Genomic DNA, 19,462 nt, shown 5'->3' with positions numbered 1-19,462 from the left:
ATAAGAGACTCTTAAAAACTGAGAACAAACTGAGGGTTGATGGGGGGTGGGAGGGAGGGCAGGGTGGGTGATGGGTATTGAGGAGGGCATCTTTTGGGATGAGCACTGGGTGTTGTATGGAAACCAATCTGACAATAAATTTCATATATTGAAAAAAATTTTAAAAATTAAAAACATAAAATAAAATACAAGTATTTGAAAACTGCAATTACCAAATGATACATCCTAAAAATATCATGGTTAGCAACAGAGATTTTTCAATTATATATAGCAAAGGAATTGGACCAAGGGAAAAGTTTCATTGAGTTTCCATCCAGTCACATGAAAAATAATTCAAGATTGTGAGAAGGCATGAACTAAAATGTGTTTTAAAACATCTTTTTAACTTCATTGGACAAATAAAATATCAACTAGTATTCCACACAGGGAAGTCTTGCACTGATCACGATAATTCCAATTCTTTTCTAAATTACTGCTGTGCAAAAGCAACTACCCCTGTTACATCACCCAGTGGACTCCACACTGGACACCCCAACAGGAAGAGCCACAGAGTCAATGCCAAGCTTTATCCGTCTCCACTGCTCACTGGCATGGACACACAGCTACACTGTTAATAATCTCCGCTCTCAGCACCCTGGTCAGCGGCCTCACCCTGAACTCCCACTGCTCTCAATACCCTTAGTTCTCACCCTAACCTCACCAGGGACCCTGTCTCCAATCCTCCTGGTGAAAGGATGCTGGAGAAACCAAATATCCAAAAGCAGCTTCTTCTAAAGAAATACCCTGGGTTTCTGACTCTATTTTGCCCATGAAAGAAAGAACCATTTATTTTTATCACATTGGTTAACTGAAATTTTAAAACTTCCCTACCAGTTGTACTATTATTTTCCAAGTTATCTCAGTGGGTAGGAAATCCAGTCTAGATTTTTTTTAAATAAGTGTAAATATTTTTAAAATGTGAATCTTTGAATTATCAAAGTTTCATGATATGCTTTCAATTTTAAAGAGTCTAGTCAAAGTACACTGTTTGCAATAGACATTGTTTTACAGAATAAAGGATGAGGATGAAGCTCTAATTATTAGATGAAGTCCACTGAAATGCCTATTCTACAGAAAAATGACAGTGCTTAGGATTATAGACCATGATATAATATCATGGTTTTATACAGAGTTTGCATCATTAAAAAAAAATTCCCCTTCAAGCCAAAAATGTCTTGCTAATATGAAAGGAAATCACATGGCTTATGGGAAATAAATCCTACCCTATCGTGATTCCTTTAAATGGGCAGTGGATTTATATCCGTAACTCAACTAAGTTCAGGGACAAAAACTTTTCAATTGCAGAGCTTAAATTAAACACAAAGAATGGTTTTAATCAAAAAGATACTTAAATACTGAGGAGGCTATATTAAATAAGGTTATAAAATTTCAGGCTAGGGGAATACCTTCAAAGTAAAAGTGACAGCCACCAGTCATGGAAGGCGGGCAAGCAGGAGTGATTTACTCACCAGAGATGCTTTTACCTGCATGTGTTTGGTCTTCTAAGTGTGGAACCTACTTCAAACCTACCAAGTTGCAACACTGTTTTTTTTAATATTAAACCAAAAATATAATGTATAAATTATAAAAGGTAACAAATATTTTCAAGTTGAAAGTACCTGTACATCTGTTCCAACTAACTTAAACATCTACTTGTTGCAGAAACTTACTAACATAAAGTTCTCCTGACACTGTTTTCAGGTGAAGAAACTAGAATTAAGGCATTTTCAGTAATTAGCACACAGAGGCAGAGGTGAAGGTAAATGTCATGACCACTCTTTCTTCAGTTCCCAATACTTAATCCATTACATTCTGACTTCTCAATGTATAGTCTGCAGACCAAGAGCAGCAGGGTGACTCAGGAACTTGTAAATTCAGAATTTCAGATCCCACCTCAGACCTTTTAAATCCACGTGATCCCTCAAGGGATTCACAGGCTCAATGAGGTTTGAGAAGCACTATTTTAGGCCACATACCACCTAAATGGAACATCACTTTTTTCTATAAGTTCAATGATACTGCAATCCCAAATGTCTTACTTACCTTTCTGAGTATGCATGTTACAAAAATTCAAATTAATGCTAGAAATGTATGTTTGCCCCACCTGCAAATTTAATTCAGCTGCTGACTTCAAAACTTCATCCTCTGTAAGATGAGACTCTACCATTTCTCTTAATCCTCATGAGCAAGCAATCAATTACTATAAACTAGTTTGGAGATGCTTAATATTAAAACAGAAAGAAATAAACCAGCAAACAAGAAGACCACATTAGCCTCTCCATCCATTCCTCTCCCTCCACTAGGTAGGTGTCAGAACACAAATGGTTTGGCTACCCAGTTGTCTGCATAAAGATTCTTCTTTAATTTCTTCTTTTGGTCTGACTTGGTTGTTGTTTAACTTTAGCTTTAGTAAGAATTATTGTTACATTAAACACACATGCTCCCATATTCTTAAGGAATGACATAAAAGATTTTCAATGGCAAATTTTACCATTCTCTATTTTTACTTTAAATACAAGCTTGAAAACCTATTCTCACGTAAGCTGTTACCCACTTAAATTTTTGGAAAAGTATATAAAAATCTGTTAGGTTCACCATTGCTTGCTTATTACATGTCTTGTCCTAGATGGATTTGTGTCACTGAGCCATAGTTTGGGAACACTGAAGCAATAATTAAGCCCCATGAGAGATGGCACTAATACATTAATCTATGGTATAATGAATCATATAACTCAGATGTGGTAGGAAAGTGAGTATGAATGTTTAAGTAGTTGTTATCTGGGTTGGAGAGGAGGTAGGGATGTTGAGGAAGAAACTAAAAAAAGAATGGGTGTGAGAAAGGAAATATCACTGGAATGCTGAAATTGCAAATGAAACCCACAGAAGTCAGGAAATTCAAGAATTAAGGCTCCCACTGCTCCCTTAATTCTGCCCCTGGTATTGGGCAAACACATTGTGTATATATCTTTCATTACCAGATCCCATAACACTTAGCAACAGAGCCCACTTAGGATGGTGATGAAGAAGCATATGGCTCCTTATGAAATGAGCTTTAAATACATCGAAAGGTTAACAACTAGTATAACAAGGTACTTTTTCCTATAAAAATTTAATGTTAATTATAAAATCGGATAACATTGTTATGGCGTGAAATATGAAATACACAAGGCAGCACTCCCCTGGGGCATAGCTGATGTGCACTGTGTTCACAATGGAATTTTCCCAGTGTACAGAAGTGGAAATAATTTTTACTCCCTGGAAAATATATGAAAACTAGCTAATGTAGAAAAATTTCAGAATCTCTACTTTGCTTTACATTAAGAATAATAAATTCCAGAGGCTGTAAACTATAGTTAAGATAACAATATTCTAATGAATAAATGTGGACCAGGAGATGGGAAATAAAAAATGATTCTTCCCTTCCCCTCCATCTCCCCCAAAACATCCTTTCTGGCTGATTTTGGAAAGCTGTGTTTGGCATTATCTTCCTTCAGATTTACTGTCTTAGTGATGTTTTTGTTTGGCAAATGAATGCCTCTCTGAATGTATTCAGGTAAAAAAAAAAAAAAATATATATATATATATATATATATATATATATATCTCAGGAGGGTGTCTACTTGGAGATCAAAAACAAAGAAGTATAGAATAAAAAGTTGCACAAATCATTTGAAAATGCTCCCTCCCTCCATGAAGGTACAGTAAACAGCGAATGAACAGTGAAGAGTGAACTTTGTGGGCATATCATTTTAGTGTTTATTTAAGTTTTTTTATTTATTTATTATTGAGAGAGAGAGAGAGAGAGAGAGAGAGAACACTCGTGCATGACGGAGGGGTAGAGAAACAGAGAGAGAGAATCCCAAGTGGCTCCACGCAGGGCTCCACATGGGGCTCCATGTAGCGCTCGAACTCATGAACCATGGTATCATGACTTGAGCCAAAATCAAGAGTCAGATGCTTAACTGACCGAGCCACCTAGGTGCCCCAGTTTAGTGGTTATTAAAGGTACTGTTAAAGCTTTTGAAGACTAACCATTCCAGGAGTGGCTATATAATTTGTATGACCCAGTGCAAAGTGAAAATATGCTTTAACTTTGTTTAAAAATTTGAATTTCAAGATAGTGACAGTAAAGCATGAAACAAGAGCCAGCACTTCTAAGCTTGGGACCACAAGAGACTATACACCCTGATCCCTTCTTTGATTAAGTCAACTTCTCTGTATTTCTTATGTTACTTATCACTCTCTATTATTCTTAGTCCTTTGTGTTTCATCCTTAACTCTCCCACTAGCCTGTAAATTCCTTGTAGACACTCTGAAAAGAACATGGGTTCTGGAATCAGGCAAACCTATCTTAAGTTATTAACTGTATGAACTCAATCGCATTATGTAATTTTTCAGACTCAGTCTTCTCATCTATAGAATGGGAATAATGGAAGTACCTTCACGACAGGGTTGCTGTGAGGATAAAACAATTCACAGTGTTTGGCCTATAGTATATACTTAAAAATGGTGACTATTCGTCTTATTGTAAGATCGTTGTGAGGATGACAATGAGATAACAAAAAGAAGTTCACAATGTTTAATGACACAGAGTTGGTTAAAAATAGGATGATAAATTCATACAGTACTGCTTTGCTAAGATGGATCTCTACATTTGCTCAGAGCACTCAATCACAGCACTAAAGAATGGTACACACGTGGAAGCAACAGCATCACCTGAAAGCTGGTTAGAAAAGCAAAATATCAGACCCCCAGCCCAGACCTATTAAATAAAGAACTCTGAGGGTAGCACCTTGTCATCTGGGGTGGGGTACCAAGCCCTCCAGGTGATTCTGATATGCTCTCAAGTTTGAGAACCACTGATCTACTACATGAGCTGGATCTGTAAGTCGATGAAGAAAATCTTCTAAGCTATATTTTTATTAAATCACAAAGCAAGGTGTAAGACATTTCCCAAACTGATTTCAAGCCGAGATGTTCTAGAATTGAGGCCCATTTCTCCACCCTGGCAGATACTAGTAAAGAGTGTTCCTCTGGCCAGTGTTGGAGGAATCACACTCACTCCTACAACTTACACCCATTTTGCTTTTGGGAAGAAGGATTCACAGGTATTTTCCTTTTTGACTTTTTATACTGTCAGAAATTTTAACTATAACTATACATATATATATGTAAAATACATATATAAAATACATATATATGTGAACACATATATAAAATTCATACATGTGTAATAATAAAAACCTCTTCTCATTGGTTCTTTAAAAATACACCTATTTTGTAATGAAGAAAGTAAATAAATGCAACCTAAATGTGAAGAAGAAAAAAAAAAAAAAGCATGGCTCTGTTTAACTAAAATGAGGCTAGAATAAAAGGTATTTGAAAGTCAGGCCAAGTAATGAGGCCTGTTCTTCTAGAAGCAGAGAACTAACCCTAATCTGTGGACTTCCAACCAACAGAACTGAGCAAACCCTCCTTGCTGGGGAAATCCTGACAGCAGGGCCTCTAATTTCATGAAATAAGCTAGGTTGACCTCGAAAACTGTTGGCAAGGAAATTACACAGGAGCAAGGGCACTTCACACAATTCTCTCTTTGGATTTCATTCTTTTAGGGCTGGTTTCCATGGAAATCTGCACCTGCCAGTTCCCTGGGGTCTCTAAGCCTGAGGACTCTAAGGAAACATGGAACAGAAAAGTGGGAACAATGCAGATTTTATAGGCTTCTTTCACTTAGCATTTTTGCTTATGATATTCTCAGAAGACTAACTGTGAGACTGTAGAGAAATTCCATTTGTAATATGCCCTTTATTTACCACTTTCTTGCTTTCTGGAACCTTGAAAACATAAGATAGCAAGGCTTCAATGCACGAGTATTTTGTATACAGATATGAAATTGGGTCAAATGCCAGGAACATTATTGTTTTCAGAATGTTTTGGTAATGATAAGAATCCTTTATATTTACAGGAAGAAATCCTTCCCAAAGAACCCAGGACACTTTAAATCTTTAAAATTCACCTTGAGCCACAGAAATAAGAGCACATATTTTTACTATCTGGAATTCAAAGTGTTAGAGACACTAAAACAGGTGGTCACCAGCTGGGAAGAAGTGAGTTCAGCCAGGAGACCTCTAAGAACCCTTCTGGAGTAAGGACATGTGACAATTGTAGTTATAGATCAGAATCATCTTTGCTGGCCCATACATGAAGCTCAGTCCTGATCAGGTCATAGCTCTGTGCCCTCCCTCTCCTCCCACAAGAATTTAGGTTGAGAAAGGATTACATGCAGTTCTCCCCTGACAGGGAGGAGACAACAAGCTCTTTCAGGGACATCAGTCAATAGTGACTGAGCTCTGACTGGGGATTTCGAGGTGGGGAGGGGGGCGGAGAAAGGAAGGTGATAGCAAATAAATAAAACAAAGAAGTATCTAAAGCTTACAGCTTTTTAGGAATGCACACTACATGATGCACCTACCATTTTCAAAGGGCAGGGTGCTTGTATTAATCCTTACTCTGAAAAATTAGCCTTGTTTCTGGGACACTATTTCAACATTAACCAAGAAGTTCAAGGCAAGGCTGACTTGTTTTTGTTTTTGTTTTGTTTTTTTAGTTTTTTTGTATATGTATTTTTGTATTTGGTTTGCTTGTTTTGTTTGTTGGTTGGCTTTACTTGGGAGGTTTGCGTTTTGTTTTTTTTTTTAATTTTCTAACAGTTTTAGTGAAGTATAACTTACATACCAGAAACTCTTCATTTTAAGTATTTCAACAAATTACCGTGAATTTATAGAGTTGTGCAACCATTGCCACAATCCAGTGTTAGAACATTACCATCACCCCAAAAGATCCCTTAGGCCCATCTGCAGTCTCTACTGCAGACAACCTCTGAACTGCTTTCTGTCTCCATAGATTTCCCTTTACTGAACATTTCATATAAAATATACGATTCATATACTGAGAATCATACAATATATATTGCTTATTGCCTCTGGCTTCTTTCATTTTGCATAATGTTTTAAAAATCCACCCATGTTATAGAATGTATCAGTAGTTTGTTTTATTGCTGAATAGTATTCCATCATATGAATACACCACGTTTTGTTTATCCATTCATTAGTTGATGGGCACTCAGAGGGTTTCCACTTTGGGGCTATTATGCATAATGCCACTACAAACATTCATAATAAAAGTCTTTGGGAGAACATATGTTTTCAGTTCTCTTGGGTAGATTCTTAGGAGTGGAATTACTGGGTTGCATGGCAAATTTATATTTAACTTTTTAAGAAACTGTCAAATTATTTCCAAAGTATCTGCACCAGTTTACATTCTCGTTAGCAATGTATGAGTGTTCCAGTTTTTCTACATCCTTGCCAATATTTGCTTTAATCTGCTTTCTTTATGGTAATCTTTCCAGTGGTATCTCACTGTGATTTTAATTTTAATTTCCTAAAGGAGTAATGATGCTGAACCTCTTTTCATATGCTTAGAAGCTATTTGTATATCCTCTTGGTAAAATACCTATTCAAATAGTTTGTTCATTTTTTTTAAATTAGGTTGTTACTCTCAGTACAGTTGACCCTTGAACACCACAAGAGTTAGAGGCACCAACCCCCTTCAAAGTCAAAATCCACATATAACTTTCGATTCCCCTCCCTAAAAATTTTACTAATAGCCTCCTGTTGGCCATAAGCCTTACTGATAACATAAACATCCAATTAACACATATTTTGTATGTTATAATAGTATTCTTATGATAAAGCCAGAGAAAACAAAACATTATGAAAATCATAAGAGAAATATATTTGCAGTAATGTAAAAAAATCTATGTATAAGTGGACTTGTGCAGTTCAAACTCATGTTATTCAAGGGTCAACTGCATTGAACTGTGAGAGCTCTTTATATGTTATGAATACAGATCCTTTATCAGATATGATTTAAAAATATTTTCATCCAGTTTGTGACTTGTCTTTATTTTATTAATGGTGTCTTTTGAGGTGCAAAAATCTTTGTTTTGAGATGCAAAAGTTTTTAATTTAGATTAAGTCCACTTTATGAAATTTTTATTTTATGGATCTTAATTTTGGTTTCATATCTAAGAATCATTTGCCTAGCCCAAGGTCATGAACATTTCCCCTTATGTTTTCTTCTATAAGTTTTTTAATTTATATTTACAGATTTATTTTAGTGTTTATTTTTGAGAGAGAGAGAGCATGAGCAGGGGAGGGGCAGAGAGAGACAGACACAGAACCTGAAGCAGGCTTCAGGCTCTGTGCTGCCAGTGGATTATAATCCTTTATATATGCTGCTGCATTTGGTTTCCTAAATTGGCCAATTTGTTGACATCAAATTCTTCATAATATTCCCTTATAAGCCCTTTAAATTCTCAGGGTTAGCACTAATAATACTCCCCTCTTCCTGATTTTGATTGTGTCTTTTTTTTTTTGTCACACTAGCTAAGTGATTGTCAATTTTGTTGATTTTTCAATGTTTGTCTTCATTAATACTCTCTACTGCTTTTCTGTTTTCCATTCATTGATTTCCACTTCAATCTTTATTGTTTTCATCATTTTGCTTGATTTGCATTTAATTTGTTCTTCTCTTCCTATTTCTTAAGACAAAAAGCTAGCTTATTGATTTGAGCTCTATCTTCACTTCAAAGGTAGGTGTTTAAAGCTTTAAATCTCTTTAAACTGCTTCTCTTTAATCTGCTTTTGCAGTACCCCACAAATCTTGATTTGCCATGCTTTGGTTTTTATTCAGTTTAAAATACTTTGATTTCCATATGATTTCTTTTTGACCCATGGATTATTTGAAATATGTTAATTTCAAATAGGGAATTTCCTAAATTTGTTTCTGTTGTTGATTTCTAATTGTGTTATGGTCTGAGGATGTAATTGTATGATTTCAATCATTTTAAATTTAGTGAGCCTTGTTTATGGCCTAACATATGGTCTACCCTGGAGAATGTTCCATGTGTGCTACTGCTGGGTGAAGTATCCCACAGGGATGATAGTGTTATTTAAGTCTTCTGCATGTTTGTAAATTTACCTGTCATATACAATACCACTTTACAAATTATTGAGCATAGGGTATTGAAGTTTCCAACTATTGTTACTGGCCATTTTTTCTTCCAATTCTTTCTATTTTTGCTTTACATATTTTGGGGATCTGTTATTAAGTGTTTACACTTAGATAAGTGTTATATCTTCCTGATAATGGGCCCTTTTACATTATAAAATGCCCCTCTTGGTCTCTAGTAACACATGTGATCTTAAGTTCTATTTTTTCTGATAATAAGGTTATCATTTACATGGTGTATCACTGCCATGCTTTTGATTTTTACCTATTTGGATAAAAAATGCCTTATAGATAGCATACAGCTGGAGCTTAAAGTTTTATCCCGTCTGACAATCTCTGCCTTTGACTAGAATTTTTAACTCATTCACATTTAGTGTAGTTATTGATATGGTTTCATTTACATGCCACTTTGCTTTTTTGTTTTCTTTGTTTCATGCCTTATTCCTCTGTTCCTCAGTGGTTCAGATATGGCATTTCAAATATATAACACAGAGCCTGGAATATAAATGCTCCATCAATTGTCATAGTTATAATTATTTCATATGCCCAGGGGATGTCCTCTGGGTTGACAATGGAGGTATTTGTTTGAGTGAAGGTGGGAATCCACAACCCAATATCCCTCCCCTTTATTGGACTTATGCTAGGATAAGTCATGCTAAGGAAGCCCTCCTAAAAAACAAACATCAAGGACTCACTGTAGCCTCACAACCCTATTGGATTTGGAAAAAGTGCCACTAGATGAGGTGGGAGGGGAAGTAGGAAAGGTGAGAAGGGAGAGGGGACTGAACAGAAGGTAGAGAAAGCCACTGATTTGCCTTAGGTGGTAGTAGAAAGAAGGTGAGAGCAATTGAAGGTGGCAAAATGAGCAGAGAAGACTGATTGTGCCTGAGGCCACCTCACAGATCCCATTTCAGGAATCCAAGGACTTCTCCCTTCTCTTTCACAACAACCCCAAGCATCTGTGTATCTCTATGACTCACCACTCTCCTCTATCAGCAAAACATGTAGTTTCACTCCTCCACCTTGCCTCCCAAATTGGTCCCAAGCCCAGAGATTTCCCAAAACTGTGTCTCATTTATCCCCCTTGGCAGGCAGCACTAAGGACTGACATGCTGCTGACCAAGTTTACCTATTCTGGTATATGTTGTTTTCTGACATATGGGCCTTTCCACTAAGGCTCTAGAATATAGCCTCTTTGAGTGAATCAGTTAGGATGTTAGAGGATATATTGGCTTCCATAACTGACAAGGCCCAAGGGTAAGATGGGGATCAAATATGGTTCAATCAGGGTTCCGCTCCATGTTCCTGTGATACTGTTGCCTCTGCCCATCCTCACATTCATCAACAGGCTGAAGCAATTTCAGGAATTTTACCTCAACAGCATAGTAGACAGAGGGAGAAAGGGACTATTCCTTCCTCTGGCTCTCTCTACAGAAAAAAGAACTTCCTTTACCATCATCTCCTTGAAAAGATACCCATTTCTGAGCCAATTCCTGTGGTCCAAGGAATGGCACACAATGGTTGGCTACAGCCTGAATTCTTCAATTGACCACTAGCAAACTTCTCAGGATTTCATGTCCACATGAAAACTCTGAGAATCTTGGTAAAATGCAGATTCTGGTTCAGGAAATTTTGAATGAAGTCTAAGATTCTGCATTTCTAGTATCCCAGGTAACACTGGTAGTCTGCACTTTGAGTACAAAGGAATAGTGGGCATGTGGACTAGATAGGGAAGGGCCTGTAAGCTTTCATCCACCATTGAATTCACAGGGCCTACAATATTACTCAGTGCCCAAAATGTATCCTACAAATATCTGTTAAATTTTGAAGAGTATCTGCCAAAAACTGGGAAAATGATGCATAGCCAGTTAACAGATCTTTGTAATCCATTACTCCTCTTCAGACACAACTGTCAACTTCTGAGCCGTTCAATATTATTTAAAACACTCATTAGGGGCACCTGGGTGGCTCATTCAGTTAAGCGGCCAATTCTTGATTTTGGCTCAGGTCATAGTCTTGTGGTTTGTGGGACTGAGCCCTGTGTTGGGCTCTGCACTGACAGTGTGGAGACTGCTTGGGATTCCCTCTCTCCCTCTCTCTCTGCCCCTTCCCCACTCATGCAAGCACACCCTCTCTCACACACACAAAATAAATAATTAAACTTTAAAAAAAATTATAGGGGCGCCTGGGTGGCTCAGTTGGTTAAGCTTCTGACTTCAGTTCAGGTCATGATCTCTCCATTACTGAGTTCAAGCCCCATATCGGACTCTCCACTCTCAGTGTAGAGCCCACTTCAGATCCTCTGTCTCTGTCTCTCTCTGCCCCTCCCCTGCTTGTTCTTTCTTTCTTTCTTTCTTTCTTTCATCTCTCTCTCTCTCTCCTCTCTCCTCTCTCTACCTCTCTGTCAAAAATAAACTTGTACAAATATATATAAAAAATAAAACACTCAATAGATTCTGAAATCTAAAAATGAATAAATGATAGAACACTTGTACTTTGAAACTGAAAAGTTACAGAAGTTGTCTTTCCTTGAGAACATGTGTAAGAGATAAGCTCAATAACCCTATTGAAACATCAATATTTAGAAACACGGATCTCCTTTCCAGGTGCACAAAATTTTGCAATTAGAAGTATTATATACAAAGATCACTAAATATTTGAGCTTAGAAGTAAACTGCATTATTCTTTGCAAACTTCTTAGCATGGCTTCTGGTATGGAACAAGGATAAGTGGCATGTGAAAAAAAATTTTAAATGACACAAAGTATCCAAATTTAAACTGAGATACAGAAATGAATGTTGATATAAGATACTCTTTTGTTCACATAATATTCTCTAATTAGAAAATATTCATTCTTACTGTTTGTAGCACTAGCTTTGTGTTCTAGAGAGGGAGCAAAGACACAGATTCTTCTGGAATTCTACACATTCACCGAGAATGATAGGTCTTAAGAGAAACCATTATCTTGAGAAGAAAAACTTCAAATGGAAGACTGTAAAACATTAAAAAAAAAAAAAAAAAGCAAAACAGACTTTTGACCTCTGATACCCTAACAAAGCAATTTTTCTGGTATTACAAAGAATAACCACCTTTACAGCAGGCAATGCCAGTGGCCAACATAAACTCTACATGGTCCACCTATCTCATTTTTCTGCTGGGTAGCAGACCTCAGATGATCTTTAGGGGCCCAGTCATTTCCTGTGAAAGGGCTAATCCCCAATCCCCATTTCCTCATTCCCCTTCCCTTACCAGGGAAAAACACATATTTATTCCTTCTGGTCTGATTTCTGGAGGTGACAATTAGTTTCATGGAAATGACTGCAAACTTGTAACAGATTTTTCAGCTGCCCCTAAACTCTAAGCCTGCCTCCAGCCAAGTTCATGGGTTCCTCTATGTCCAAGTAGTTTATGTGTGGCTGTCTTTTTTCATGAGAGAAGTAGAGCATGGAAAATGAAAAGAGAAAGCAGAAGACAGATCTTATCACCCACTTTTCCCTTCTCCAAGCAGCAATCAGCCTATCCCCTCCAACAAAGAAAGTGTAGGGAGCAAGGCTCACTGCCTTTCCTGACAATTAAAGTAACAAAAAAGCGTCTTGAACCAAAGTTGAGACAAATTTGAAAGCCTCAGTGGAGGTGGTTCTAGAGCTGAGAGGCTGGAACATACTATAAACAACTTAGGGGGGAAAAAGTCCCTACAGCTAAAATTTCCACAAAAACCTAGAAGTTGCTACATTCAAAGAGACATTTTTCCCACCGAGCTCTATGGGAAGACTGGGAGACTGGATGGAAGACAGAGGCACTCCAGGAGATTCCTGAATAGTAGGTAGTTTAAATGGAACCCCAAATTCCTTCATAAAACTAGAACTGTCATAACTCTTGACTCAGAAGCAAGGATAATTTTCCATAGTAATGACTATACCCTTACTTCATTCTACCCTCCCAACTGCCTTCTGTTGTGCCCCACATTCTTCTCAAGAATTTACACAGTTTTGCTCACCCTCTTCCTAGAATATATGCCAGGTCTGAACTCCTAAGAATTGGCTGAACTAAAATGGCCACAAAAGGATCAAGCAGATAGGTCAGTTCACTAGTTTCTAAAAGGTCTTCCCCATTTCCTATCCCTTCTTAATTTCAGACTCAGGAATTCTGAAGAGTGGTGTTAGTGATCAAGACTAAAATAGGAAAAGAGGAAGCTGTGAATGCTCTATCTATTAGGAAACATATTAGAATTAGGAAAATTTGCTTAGGGAAGTTAATTCTCTGAGCTCATTGTTGCCTTTGCAGCATTGGAAACTTTTCAGGAACTCTAAATAATGGGCTTTAAGATAGCATTCAAAAATAAAATCTTCTTTGAAATACTAAGCAATCTAGAGAATTTACAGGACCAAAAGTATTCAGATGCAAGTTTTATACATGCTTTCATCACTGCAAAGTGATGAAAATTTTCCCCATCCTCCCCATGTCTATGCAAATTTTTAATTAAGGAGGTGGCAGTGATTACTAAATATGTACCTTGCCACTTGAGTTTCAGGACACAGTATAAATAATTGAAGCCATTCATTTACAAATGAGACATAAATGAGTAACTATGAAGATCATGGAGTCAATTTGTGGAAATTAACAACATTTCATAGGTCAATTAAAATCCACCTAAAAAGTCCTAGTTTTATAATTCTAAACAGTTGCTGCTTATGAACAAGCAAGTATCCTTTAGTCTTCTCTTTAGTAACTATTCCTTCCTTCCCCACTCTCACCACCCCTACACCCAGATTTTTCTTTCTAACAAACATAGAAAGAAAAAGGAAAAGCAAAATAATAACTGTTAAAATTCCAAGATTTTACTTCAAGCCAAGGCCACATTTCTAAGCAACTTTGATCAGGTAAATTACCTCTAAGTGTCTCAATTTTTCCCTCAGAAAATTGAAATAATTTATCACCTTTGATCTGCAAATTTGTGAGGGCATTTAAAGATTGAATGAAACTTACCTGCTGGTATTTGTTTCCAAGATGATGGAGCAGACATACTTTTCCCTATTCCTCCTGCTAAGTTCTACTAAAAACCCCGGATGTTATATATAAAACAAACACAAGCATATCTGAAAGGTTAATTAGAGGAAGGCAGTCCATCTAGGGACCTTGGGCCAGAAGAACATAGGTAGTGAGTTCTCTGGGGCTTTTTTCTGCTTCATATATTCCAGAGTAGACTGGAGAACTGGCACCCTATGGTCATAGACACAAAGGAAAAAAGAAAGAGAGAGGCAGGAAGAGAAAGAGAGAGGGAGTGAGGGAGGAAGGAAGGGGAGGAAGAAGCAGCCCAAAGGAAAGCCTGCCCTCTCTGGCCAAAGAACCAGGAAAATACAAAAACGTTTAGATAATACAAAGTCTACTCCAGAAATACAAAAACGTTTAGATAACACAAAGTCTACTCCAGCCAAACAACACAGAAAAGAACTGCAGCCCAACCCCTACCTCTGACAGCAAAAGCCACATGGAGAACCTAGCTACACAGGCACCCTTGGCAGGCTGTAACAAGGTGCCTCAATTCTCTCTTCCTTGGGAATATGTCAAAAGAAGCCTAATGGAGAGTAAATTTTCACCAGTGTTCAGTGTAACAAGAATACTCCAACTCGTAAGTGTCAGTGGAAGCCATAAGGAGACCCTGAAATTCCATCAAGAAGTCCCTTACTCCCTGGGTGTCAATGGAGGCAGAGTGGAGAACCTGGACTTCCACCTGCACCTGGCAGCAGGAGGTGGCAACCCTACTTTACCCACCAGAACACTATCAGAGGAGGACTGCTACACAAGATTTAAATAAGACCTAGAATCTGTTAATAACCCAAACTGTCCAGGTTTCAATAAAAAAATCATTTGTTATAACAAGAACCAGGAGGAACTCATACTAAACGAGAAAAAGACAATCATAAGATTGCCCCAAGATGATACACATACATTGGAATTATCTCACAAGGATTTTAAAGCAGGCTTCATAAAACTGCTCAGAATAGTTACAAACATACTTAAAATAAATTAATACACAGAAAGTCCTGGCAAAGAAACAGAAGATATAAGGAAAAACCAAATGGAAATTTTAGAACTAAAAAACAAAATAATTGATACCAAAAAAACTACACAGATGGGCTTGACACCAGAATGAACAAGGCAGAGGAGAGAATCAGTGAACCTAAACATAATCGAAATTATTCAATCCAAGCACAAGAGTATAAACAGACTAAAAGAAATGGACAGTCTCAGGGATATGTGAACTGCAACAAAAGACCTTGTCATCAAAGCCCTAGAAAGAGGAAAGAAGACTGAAAAAATAAATACAGCAAAAAAATCTCCTAAATTTTGGGGAAAAAAAAAAAGGCCAAGTAGCAGGGGCAGGGGCAGCCTACAGATTCAAGCAGAATAAACTTAAAAAGCCAAAGAAATCTATTAACAAGACACACCATAGTCAAAATTTTGAAAACTAAAGACAAAGAAAATATCAAAAACAGCCTAAGAAAAATGACACATTGCTTTTAGATGTAAAAAACAATTCAAAGAGCAGAGCATTTGTCACCAGAAACCACAGAAGGCAAGGAAAATAGCACAATGTTTTTTAAGAGCTGGAAAAAAAAATCAACCCAGAATCCTATACCCAGTTGACAGGATCCTTCAAGAATAAAGGTGAAACCAACACATTCTCAGGTGAAGAAAACCTACAAGAATTTGTTGCCAGCCAACCTACCTTAAAGAGTAGCTAAAGAATGGCGCAAACCACCACAGGGACAGGGGAATGCGGCCCAAGCCGCCAGGCCTGCCCGCCACGGAGTTGCCGCCATGCTGCTGCGGCTGCCGTGGCTGCCACGGCCTGCCAGGAACTCTACGGGCCTCCTGCTCTCTCGCGCGCCGCGCGCCGTTCTCAGTGCGCGTGCGCATCCAGCCGCCTCCCAGGCTGCAGCTGTGAACCCACGTAGTAATTAAAGGACTCCTGGGATATCAGCAATGAAAAAGGTCCACAGGAGGAACAGATATATGGGTTAAGCACAATCAACTGTCCTTCTCTTCCTGACTTTTCTAAATTACGTTTTAATGATTGAAGCAAAAATTGTAACCTTGTCTAATGTGATTGGCAATGAATGCAGAGAAATTATTTGGGACACCTATGTTCTCAGCGGAGATGGGTAAAGGCACCTGAGGGGAGGTAAGATTTCTTCACTTTAGTTTCTGTAGTAGAGTTATATACCAAAAATGCCTTTTACAAAGAGATGTGCACACACACACACACACACACACACACAAACTGTAGATAAAATAGAATTCTAAAAAATGTTCAAGACAGGCAGGAGAAAGAAAATAAAAGGCAAGGAGAGCAAAGAGAAATAATAAAAGGGAAGACTTAGGCAATTATCAACCATGTATTACATGTCACTAAAAAGACATTGTAGCAATTAAAAGACAAGGGTTTGCAGAGTGGATTGAGAAATATGACCCAACTATGTGCTGCCTACAAGAAAGTAACTTCAAATATAAAGATTTAAGTAGGTTGAAAGTAAAAAGATGAAAAAAAAAAAAAGATAATATGATGCTGTATATTTTATGTGCATGCATATTTAAAGCAAAAATTGATAGAACTAAAAGGAAAAATCGAAAAATCCACTGTTATAGCTGAATATTTCAACACCCCTCTATCAGTAATTTATAGAATAAAAAGACAGAAAGTCAGCAAGGATTTAGAAAATCCAACAACATTATCAACCAACAAATTCTAAAGTCATTCACAGAACACTCCACACAACAGCAGAAATCACATCATCTTCAATTCTTCACATGATATATACCAAGATAGACCAAACTTGTCCACAGAACAAATGGCAACAAATTTAAAAGATTTGAAATTGTATAGAGTATGTTCTCTGACCACAATGTAATCAAACTAGAAATCAACAGCATTCGGAAGGCAGAAAGAAAATATTTTAACCCTTGGAAACTAAACAACACTTCTAAATAAACGCTGAGTCAAAGGGAAATTCTCACTGGCAAAAAAAAAAAAACAAACAAAAAAAAAACCCTGAAAATGAAAATATATCAAAATTTGCAAGACAGATAAAGTAGTGTTGAGAGGGAAATATCGTAGTACTAGATTGCTTTCATGAAGAGGAAAAGTCTTGAATCAATAAAGGAACTAAGCTCTCACCTCAGGAGCACAGAAAATGAAGAGCAAAAATAAACCCAAATAAGAAGGAAGGAAATAACAAAGAATAGAAATTAATGAAATTGAAAACAGGAAAAAATTAGAGAATCAATGAGCAGAAAGTCTGGTTCTTTGAATATAAATCTACAAACCCCTAGCAAGACTCACAAAGAAAAAAGAGAAAAGGCATAACTAATATTATCTACAGTAGAACAAGATACCACTACAGACCCTGCAGACACCAAAAGAATAAGGGAATATTACAAACATCTCTACACATATATTTGAAAACGTAAATAAAGTGAACCAATTCCTCAGAAGCACAAACTATCATAAATCATCTAATATATAATAGGTAATTTGAATAACCCTAGAACTATTTTAAAAATTGAAATTGAATTCATAATTAACAATCTCTGCAGAAATCTTCAACCCAGATGTTCACTGAAGAATTCTACCAATGCTCAAAGACTTAAAGCCAAATTTATACAATCTCTTCCAGAAAATTCAAGAAGGAACGCTTTCTAATTCATTCCATGAAGCCAGTATTATCCTTATAACAAAACCAGACAAAAATAGTACCAAAAAAACCCCACTGTAGACCAATATCCCTCATGAATATGAATGCACAAATTTTTAATAATACATTAGCAGATAGAATTCAGCAATGTATAAAAACTATTGTGCCATGACCAAGTAGGGATTATTTCAGTGATACAAGGCTGACTGAATATTTGAAAATAAATCAATGTAATGTACCATATTAACAGACTAAAACAGAAAAGTCATTGATCACAGCCATTGAAGCGTAAAATGCATTTTTCATGCGTGTTAAAAGCTCTCAAAACACAGAAATAGAGGAGAATTTCTTCAATGTGATAAGGAAACATCTTTTTAAAAGTACCTACAGCAAATCTCCTATATGGTGATGAAAGGAAGTCAAGATAAGGAAAACATTAAGATGAAACAGGCTGCCTGACAGTCTGACAGTCGGTCAACACTAGTGAGAAGATCATCTACGGTAGAGACTTATGTTGGAGCTGGGAGGGGAAAGATGGGAGTAATGCCCCCTCTTTTTTTTTTTTTTTAATGAAGTCTTAAGGGCATCTTCTGTTTCAGAGGATAATACTGTGTTCTACCCAGTGAATGTTTTAAGTTCCTAAAAAGTAAATAACTGTTTCAGCCTTTTAAATTCCATATGAAATTATCAAATGAGTCATGAGAAAAATGCTAACGTCAAAATTAAAATCAAATGAATCACTGTTTCTGGCTGCAAAGCAGAGCACTTTGCTCTGTGCTTACACTCTGAGGAAGGCCAACTGGCTGCCTGCTCCCTGCCCCACCACCACACCCCCACCCTCTGGAGCGGCCCTTCTCCCCAGCATCTCAGAAGCTGGGTTGTGAATAGGAGAAGAACAATATCTCCCCCGCCCCCAACAAGCATTTTCCAAAAGGTAAGTCTGTGGAGTTACTCCTCTCCCAAAACTCAAGCCCATCACCATGGAAATGAAAAATAGCAATGGGATTTTGTGCCTTCTCCAAGTTGGCATCTTAGAAGAGACTTTCAGCACAGTTTCAGTTGTGTTCAACAAACTCTCAAGTTTGTGATGACATAGGACCAAATCCCTCTCCCTCTCCCTCTCCAATCAGGTTGACTTTTCCAGCTCCTCTTTACTTAACCTATTTCCTTATCTCCATGGAAGGTCCTGATACCCAGAGGAAGGGAGAGAGAAAGAGAGCTGAATGTAAAATAGAACTATAGGAAAATTCTAATTGGTTTTTTGAGGATTGGGTAAGTGATAGGTACCAAATTAAAAGTACCAATTTGTGAGGCGCCTGGGTAGCTCAGTCGACTGAGCATCCGACTTCGGCTCAGGTCACAATCTTGCAGTCTGTGAGTTCGAGCCCTGCTTTGGGTTCTGTGCTGACAGCTCAGAGCCTGGAGCCTGCTTCGGATTCTGTGTCTCCCTCTCTCTGTCTCTGCCCCTCCCCCACTCATGCTCTGTCTCTCTCTCTGTAAAAATTAAATAAACATTAAAAATTTTTTTTTAAAAAAGTACCAATTTGTACTTCTGCCAGAGAAGGACCACCATTTAGCTTACCTCATCGCCTGACAGCCTTGTAAGTCCCAACTCCTTTGGGACCCAGAGGTCAAAGCCTCACAGATCTACTAGG

The 19,462-nt window shown here is 37.4% G+C and overlaps 1 long non-coding RNA gene across 1 annotated transcript in view; it reads right to left on the bottom strand.

The window, feature by feature from the left end:
• LOC122236989 overlaps nucleotides 1-14,376 on the bottom strand; it is a 110,670-nt gene extending 96,294 nt beyond the window's left edge. Inside the window, exon 1 of the long non-coding RNA XR_006215180.1 lies at nucleotides 14,098-14,376. This is a non-coding gene — a long non-coding RNA (uncharacterized LOC122236989). The remainder of the gene's footprint in view (nucleotides 1-14,097) is intronic.
• Between the last annotated feature and the right edge of the window lie 5,086 nt (nucleotides 14,377-19,462).

The sequence above is a fragment of the Panthera tigris genome, chromosome A3 (assembly GCF_018350195.1).
Source record: "Panthera tigris isolate Pti1 chromosome A3, P.tigris_Pti1_mat1.1, whole genome shotgun sequence".
Lineage (NCBI taxonomy): Eukaryota > Metazoa > Chordata > Mammalia > Carnivora > Felidae > Panthera > Panthera tigris.
The sequence above is the reverse complement of the archived record's forward strand: the minus strand, read 5'-3'. Positions and strand labels throughout refer to the sequence as shown.